This window comes from Sceloporus occidentalis, unplaced genomic scaffold (assembly GCF_023333645.1).
Source record: "Sceloporus occidentalis isolate IW3139 unplaced genomic scaffold, rSceOcc1.0.p SCAF_57, whole genome shotgun sequence".
NCBI lineage: Eukaryota > Metazoa > Chordata > Lepidosauria > Squamata > Phrynosomatidae > Sceloporus > Sceloporus occidentalis.
In genome coordinates this window covers 2,449,259-2,458,207 of record NW_028317037.1, presented here as the reverse complement: position 1 = coordinate 2,458,207, position 8,949 = coordinate 2,449,259, and positions in this window count along the sequence as shown.

Genomic DNA, 8,949 nt, shown 5'->3' with positions numbered 1-8,949 from the left:
ACACAGAATGGCCACCTCCACCTCAGCGCATGGCAGTTGGAGGCCTCAGCACAGCAGTGAAGCCTACTGCTTCCAAGCCTTGTCCCTCTCCTTCCTCCTTGTCTCTCTCTAACCCCTTCACACTCTCTACTCCTCACTCACTCTTCTGCGCAGAGAGCTAAATAGAGAGGCAGAAGCTCCTCCCCTTCTTCATTCTGGCCAATGGGGGCAGAGGAGCTGGAAGGCCCCGCCCCCTGCCCCACCCTCACAGGCTCCTCCTGCAGTTAATATGGAACAAGGCAGGAGGGACTCTGGAGCCCCAGCCACACGGACGCTGGCCAAAGGCACACGTTCCCAGAGCCTAAGACCCATGAAATGCAGGGCAGGACCCCTCCTCTTTCTGGCCATGTGGATGCTGGGAGATCCAGTCAAGCAAATACACTGTAAATCCCATTGGCAAGAGAAAAGGCTGCTACTGCCTTTCAGAACCAGTTTGCCCCAAATCCTTTATGGGTCCAGAAACCCCTTTGTTAGGAAGCAACCCCAAATATCTCAGGAAAGCCCTATATCTCCCAAGGCCCCTTCCCTCCAGGACCTCCTTCCCTCAGTCTCTCTCTCCCCTGAAGGCCTCAAATGTCAACTGCCAAGCACTCAGGCAGAGACAGCCATTTTGTGTTCTGTCAGCCATTTTGTTTTCCGGTGGCCATTTTGTGTTTTGGAGGCCATTTTGTGTTCCAATGGCCATTTTGTGTGCTGTTTGTGAGTGTGGAGAATGTTCCAGAACCTTCTCTGAAGCCTCAGTTGAACAGAGGTACACTGTTGCCAATTTTGTGACTTTCACACGGAAATTGGGATTTTTGAGTGCTTTCCGTGTGATTTCTGTGCCTGGCTCTATTCCACGGAGATTCAGGGACTTTTGCACATTTCAGCTCCAGCCCTGAAAAAAAACAACCCAATTTCCGGGACAAACCCCCGAAATTGGCACCAGTGGCCCTGACTCTGAGAGCGAGGCTACAGAGCAACCAGTCCTGTTGGGAGTCACACGGAGAGTTTTCAGGCAATCAGAGAGAGGAGAGTGGTCGTCCGCCCCCCCCCCGCCCTCAGGAAAAGCTCAGCCAGGGCAGACGTGCGGGAGACAAGGCTCTTATACACACACACACACATACACACACACACACATATATATATACACACAACACACACACACATATATACACATACATGTCACAACAAACTACAATTCCCAGGATCTCCTGGTTTGACAAGGGAATTGCCTCCACACTTAGAGATCACAGCCCCAGAGAAAGAGTCTACAGTACATCAGTGTTGCCAATTTAAGTCCTCTTCTTCAGCTGCATTAGGATTTAATAATGATAATAATAATGGTGATGATGATAGAGAGATAGATCTTGTAGAAAAGTTGCCAGCATGAGCTTTCCTAGACTTAAGCGTACTTCCTCAGATGCATGGGAATTGTAGTTTATTGTGGCACCAGAGCTCTTTCTCAGAAAACTACAATTCCCAGGGTTCCCTAGCACTGAGCCAGGGCAGTTAAAGCAGTCTCAAACTGGATTATTTCTGCAGTATGGATTGGATCTTGAGCATTTATAATAACAAAGGTCCAAAACACACTGCAGAAATAATCCAGTTTGAGACCGCTTTAACTGCCTTGGTTCTGTGCTAGGGAATCCTGGGAATTGTAGTTTGTTGTGGCACCAGACCTCTTTCTGATAGAGAAGGCTCAATGTCTCACAAAACTACAATTCCCAGGGCTCCCTAGCACTGAGCCAGGGCAGCTAAAGGGGTGTCAAACTGGATTATTTATGCAGTGTGGTTGCAGCCGAACACGTTTCTATTTGGCACAAAGCTTCCTGGACCCCCTTCATGTCAAAATAAATAGCTTAAAGGTATTAGAAGGACTGAAAGATTCTTTGTTTGGTCCAGTGGTAATTTTGAGAGTTGAAATAAGTTACAATTATTTTTATTCAATTAGGGTTACGTTTATTTGCAAAAGATCCGCCATATTAATAAATATATAAATACATCCTATTATTATTATGATTATTATTATTAACATTACGGGAACGTTACAGGGATTTTGACTGAATATTCCGTGTAATATTTGGGGGGGGGGGGGATTCCGTGGATTTTGGTAAAACATGCCGGGAAATATTTTCGAGGATTGTTAGCAACACTGGTCCTGCCCTGCAGTAAGGGCCCTCCAATCCCTCTGAACCAAGGACTACAACTCCCATATCTTCTTTCTTTCTTTCTTTGTTATTTTCCTTCTTCCTTCCTTCTTTTCTCCCTAGCTGCCTTGTGTTAGTGGTGTTACTGCTCTTGTTGTCATTGTGTGCCTCCAAGTTGTTTCTAACGTATGGCGACCCTAAGGGAAGCCCTTCTCAGGCTTTTCTTGGCAAGATTTGTCCAGAAGAGGTTTTGCAAGTGCCTCCCTCTGAGGCTGAGAGAGTGGTCACTCAGTGGGTTTCCGTGGCCAAGAGGGCATTCGAACCCTGGTTTCCAGGGTCATAGTCCAGTGCTCCAGCCACTGAACCACGCTGGCTCTTTCTTGAGGCTTTCTAGTGTTTTGTGGAGTGCTCCAAGTCATTGCCGACTTCTGGGGAGCCTCTCCTGGGGTTTTCTTGGCAAGAGTTGTTCAGAGGAGGTTTGCCATTGCCTTCCCTGATGCTGAGAGAGTGTGACTTCTTGTCCAAGGGACCCAGCTGGTTTCATGGAGGAGTGGGGCACTGGACCCTGGCCTCCAGAGTTGTAACCCAACACTCAAACCACTGCACCACACTGTCACCCGTTCCCATGTACAACCTGTGAAATAATTGCAGACTTTTTTCTGTTCTTCATGTGTGACTTCAAGTCGTTTCCAAGTTATGGCAACACTAAGGCAACTTTATCATGGGGTTTCCTTGGCAGGTTTCTTCAGAGATGGGTTGCCATTGCCATCCTTTGAGGCTGAGAGAGTGTGAATTGCCAAGGATCACCGAAGTCCAAAACACACTGCAGTAATAAACCAATCTGAGACCGCTTTAACTGCGCTGGCTCAGTGCTAAGGAATTCTGGGAAATGTAGTTTTGTGAGACATCGAGCCTTCTCTGTCAGAGAGCTCTGGTGCCACAATAAACTCCAGTTCCCAGGATTCCCTAGCACTGGGCCAGGGCAGTTAAAACGTTCTCAAACTGGACTATTGCTGCCGTGTGTTTTGGACCTTTCTTGGCTGCAAACTGTCCATAGCCTGCAATGCATCTCCTGATTCTGTTTGCAGTCCCTCCCTCCCAACACTTTCTCATTTCCCCCCAAAACCAGAGCAAAGCTGGCAGATGGAAAGAGGTTTTAAAGCAGCATTTAAATCTGCCATATTTGTTTTTAAAAGACTAAATGTCCCAAATGCTATTATCAGTTTTGTAGCTATTATTACAGAAAGACGTAGAGCGCAAACTCCTCAAGTACCTTTATTTTCTGGAGTGAGATGGGCTTTTCCAACTGAGTCACTGTGATGATCTCCGGTGGTCCAAGCAGCCAAACTGCAGCCCTGTAATTGTAATAATAATAATAATAATAATAATAATAATAATAATAATGCTTTTATACGCCTCTCTTCAGCCAAAAGGCTATCTGAGTGGATTACAAATTGTTAATTAGATATTTAGACATTTTGGCTCTTAGCCCAGCAAACCCTTAACTTCCTTAAATCTCGCTGCCATCATCCAGTGAATCATAAAAGGGTTTCCCTTAACCTACACTGGGACCAGTTAAGGAACCTTATTTCTCCTTCTTTACTGATCTTCCTAAGCATCAACCGATCCAAGACACGTGTAAAAGGAGCAATGAGTAGTAGATACTCCAAGGAGATATTTACTATAAATAACAAAATATAACTGAAATATAAGTCATGCAAGATATTAAGAATCTTGCAGGTACAATATTTGTAAGTATATAATATTCAATTCATAAAAGCTATTAAATAAACCTAAGCTTCTAATTCTGAGACTAACTTCCAAGATCCGCTCTTTAACTCTCTCTCTCTCGATCTCCAACCGACACAATTCCCCCAACTGTCTCTTGGTCTCTCAGGCCTTATATCTCCTTCTCACGGAAGCTTCCAGAAGGACCTTCATCTTGCTCTCTGATTGGTCAAGAGAGCCTTCCGTAGCAGTGATGTCATTCTGCATTTGCATAAACCTCCCTTTTCTGCCTGAAGAAGACCTCCATTGACTGGAGCCCAGTCATTACACTTTCCCAAGGCAAGGCTTGCACCTATTTCCCAATGTTGTTCTTGGGGTCTGCCTTCCAGTTGTTTCCAGGTCTTATGGTGACCTTATGGGAGTCTCTGAAGGGGTTTTCTTGGCAGGTTCCTTCAGAGTGGGTTTCCCATGGCCATCCTCTGAGGCTGAGAGAGTGTGACTTGCCCAAGGGTTCAGTTCTTTTGGAAGCCTTTTTGCTTTATCTTCTAGAAGGAAGCTGAGGGGTTGCTTCTTGAAGAATGAGAGGAACCTTATGGCATCCAAAAGGCTAACATTCCCTGGAGTTATGTCTGATGATATGTATAGATAGGATTGAAATACCTGTTCTTTTATTAAAAGGTTTATAGTGCACCCCATATCATAGAATCTCATAGCTATGTCCCTTAATAGCAGTTAACAAAATTAAACAGTATATAAAACAAAAACATGAAAACAAGCTGGACAAGGAAACTGTTACATGGATTTGTAATTGGTTGACCGGACGAACCCAAAGGATGCTCAGTAATGGCTCCTTTTCATCCTGGAGAGAAGTGACCAGTGGGGTGTCCAGTGGGGCTCTGTCCTGGGCCCAGTGCTATTCAACATCTTTATCAATGACTTGGATGACAGAAATGGAGGAATACTTATCAAATTTGCAGATGGCACCTAATTAGGAGGAGTAGATAATACCCCAGAGGACAGGATCAAAATTCAAAATGACCTGAACAGACAAGAAAGCTGGGTCCAAGCGAACAAAAAGAAATTCGACACAGAGAAATGTAAGGTACTGCACTTAGGGCGGAAAAATGAAGTGCACAGATATAGGATGGGTGACAAATGGCTGAATGGGATCTAGGAGTCCAGGTAGAACACAAGTTGAACATGAGTCCACAATGTGATGCGTCAGCTAACAAGGCCAATGCGATTTTTGGCTGCATCAATAGAAGTATAGTGTCTAGAACAAGGGAAGTAATAGTGCCACTCTATTCTGCTCTGGTCAGGCCCCACCTGGAATATTGTGTCCAGTTCTGGGCCCTACAATTCAAAAAAGACATTGAGAAACTGGAGTGTGTCCAAAGGAGGGCGACTGAAATGGTGAAGGATCTGGAAACCCTGCCCTACGAGGAACGACTCAGGGAGCTGGGGATGTTTAGCCTGGAGAAAAGAAGGTTAAGAGGTGATATGATAGCTCTGTTTAAATACTTAGAGGGGTGTCATATTAAGGAGGGAGTAAGCTTGTTTTCTGCTGCTCCAGAGACTTGTACCTGGAGCAATGGATACAAGCTCCAGGAAAAGAGATTCCAGCTGAACATTAGGAGGAACATCCTGACAGAAAGGGCTGGGTTTTGTTGTTGTTGTTTTTTACATTATATCTTTATTAATTTTTTCAATAATGTCTTCATCAATGCAAGTCACATGAATGCAAACTTCAATAACACAGAAGACATTTGATCTTCTTTGTCTTTTTCTTCACTTCCTGCTTTAAAAGAGCTTATCTGTGTTGCCTATCACACTTCTTTTTGTTTCTTGCAATGAAGTTATACAATCCCCCCATTGAATTATCACATTTCCCCCTTTGTTTTCATATACAAAGGGTTGTATGTCCATACGTATTCTCCTAATTTTATCCAATAATCCTTATAACTTTGATTTCCTTGAAAAATATTTCTTCTCCTGCTCTCTTCACATATTTTATTTTGCTCATATTTATGCATAATATCAGACCAGGTTTTTATCCACAGCCCATCTTTTCTCCCAATACGTCACTATCTGCATCCAATCCTTTTCTATTCTGTCTCTCTTCTTATCCTTCAGAGTACATGAAAGTCTATCCAACTCTCTAATCTCATTAAGTTTTAACAGCCACTCATCTACCTGTAACTTCTCCTTTGATTTCCAGTATTTTGCTATCAATATCCTGGCCAGTGTTATCATGTATAGTATAATTCACCATCGCTTGTTCTCATCTCTGCCTTCATGAAATGTGTCATATTCAGAAGGTACAATTCCGGTCTTTTCTTGTATTTTATACCATAAATTTGCTGTATTATTCTGTGTATATCTTCCCAAAACCCTTTTACTTTTTCACATTTCCACCAGATGTGGATCATCATTCCTTTTTCTTTTTTGGCAGTTCCAGCACCTATCTGTTTCTATTTTAAACATCTTTTTCATTCTGGCCGGCGTATGATACCACCTATTGCTGATTATTAAAAATGTTTCCCTTAAATCCTGACATTTGGTGAAAGAGTTTGGTTTCCCCCAAGCTTTCTCCCATGCTTCTAATGGGATTTCATGTCCAGTATCCTTTGCCCAGTCTATCATGTATTGCTTTATTGGTTCTTTTTCTCACTCTCTATCTCTGAATAATTTATAATATTTATCTATTTTTTTAATATTTTTCTTTCGTTATTAATTCGTCAAATTCTGTTGTTGTATCTCAATTCCCACTGTCTTCATGTCCTCATTAAATCTATATTTCATTTGATAGTAACTATACCAATTTATTTATTTTTATCCAGAATCAATTCCTCCCTAGATTTCATACAAATTTCTTGTTTTTCATTTATTTTTATTATATCATTATATCTTAACCAATCTTTTTTTGAGTCCCATCAAATAGCGAAAGCCTCCTGTCTTGATCCCCAACCCAGTATTTTGTAATAAAAATTTTGCTTTTACCAATTTCCATGTTTCCAGCAGTGCTCTTCGAATTGGGTTGTTATTGAAGTCTCTATTCACCAAAGCTTTATTGCACCATAGGAACGTGTACCACCCAAATCGTATGTCTGGTCTTTCCACATTTAATGTTGTTTTATCATTTAATTTAATCCACTCCTGTAGCCATATCATCTTACATGCCCATCTAAAGATGTTTATATCTGGCATGGCACATCCTCCTCCTTCTTTCTTCTCTTTTAAATTGTTCCACTTAATTCTTGCTTTACCCCCTTTCCAAATAATTTGTTTAAGTTCTTTATTCCATTGATCTATGATTCTTGGGGTTATAATAATTGGTAAATTCATAAAAAGGAATAGAAACTTAGGGAGTGTGGCCATTTCTATTGCATTTATTCTGCCAGGGAAAGATAAATTTAGGTTTGACCATCTATACAATTATTTACATATCTTATTCCACATTGTTTTATAATTATTATCAAAAAGATTCATGTTGTTATTGGATAACCAGACTCCTAAATATTTTACTTTATTTGTGACTTGACATCCCGTTTTTTGTTTCAATAATTCTTTTTCTTGCTTATTCAATTTTTTTGGTATTATCATAGATTTTCCCTTGTTGATCTTAAATCTTCCGAACCAATTTATTTCACACATTAAATGTTCGGTATTATTTATTGGGTCTTCAAGAATCACAACTAGGTCGTCCGCAAAGGCTCTCACCTTTGTTTCTTCTCCCTTTATTTTAAGTCCTTTTATCCTTGAATTATTTCTAATCTTATTTAACAAAAATTCCAATACAGTTATGAATAATAATGGCAAGAGCGGACATCCTTGTCTCCTTCCTCTTCTTATATTAAATTCTTTTGTTAGTTCTCTATTAATTTTTAGACAAGCTGACTGGTTTTTATAAATTTCTCTCACTCTATCTTGACCCTCTTCTTTCTCTTTCTTTCTTCTGTAATCTCTCATTCTTTAACCTGAACCTTTGCTTTCCTTGATTCTTCTTGTCGTATTCTTGTTTGTAACTCAGTCACTTACTTTGCCTTTTGCCCCTTTCTTCTTAAACACTAACACTTTCTCTCTACTCTTACATTCATAACACACACATTACTACTTATCTATGACTTCCTCCACTTTGTGAGAATGAACCAACTAAATACTCTCTTATACCTTGTTCTCTCGCTTATACCCTCCTCCTTCAATGTCTTAACAATACTATACTTTCCAAATGTTCCAACTACTATATTGTATCTGATACGGATATCTTTGACACAGATAATAACCACTAGGTTTTCCAGTCTTCTTTTTCTTTCGCTATATTAGTCATCGTCGAGATTCTATAATAAGCTATATCGCTTTTTTGTTATTTGTTTGTTTGTTTCTATACTGCTTCCTTAGTTTATCTCTTTCTCCCTCTAACAAAAATACACATTATTTTCCTATATCATGAAATTAAAAATACACAGTAGAATAACATAGTTAGTAAATTAAAGTGCAACAAGAAGGATCGTCAATAGATAATCAAATCATTTCCCCATTTCTTCCTAATGAAACCTAATACTTTCCCCCACTCTTCTGATATACTTTCTCCCGAATTTTCTCTCAATATGAGTGATAGTTTGTCCATCTGCAATAAATCATAGAGAGAGTTAATCCATCCTTCTGTTTTTGGTATTCCTTTTGTCTCTCATTTCCTCGCGTATAAACCCTGGCGCTAGCTCACATAGACATCCATATCCTCCCATGCTTCTTATCTGTATTCTCCTCCAACATCCTTAATAACATTCATCCTGGGGTTTCTTCTGGTGTAATTTCTAGTATCGTATTTATTGCATCTATTCTCTGCCTCCAGTATTCTTTCGCTTTTCCGCATTTCCACCAACAATGAAAATAGGAGCCTGATGTTTTTTCACATTTCCAACATAAATTCTTCCTTTTCTTATACATTTTGGCTATTTTTATTGGGGTTAGATTCCATCTCAAGTACATTTTCAACCAGTTTTCTCTCAAACTTTGTGCCAATGTAAATTTGATATCTTTCTTCCATATGCTT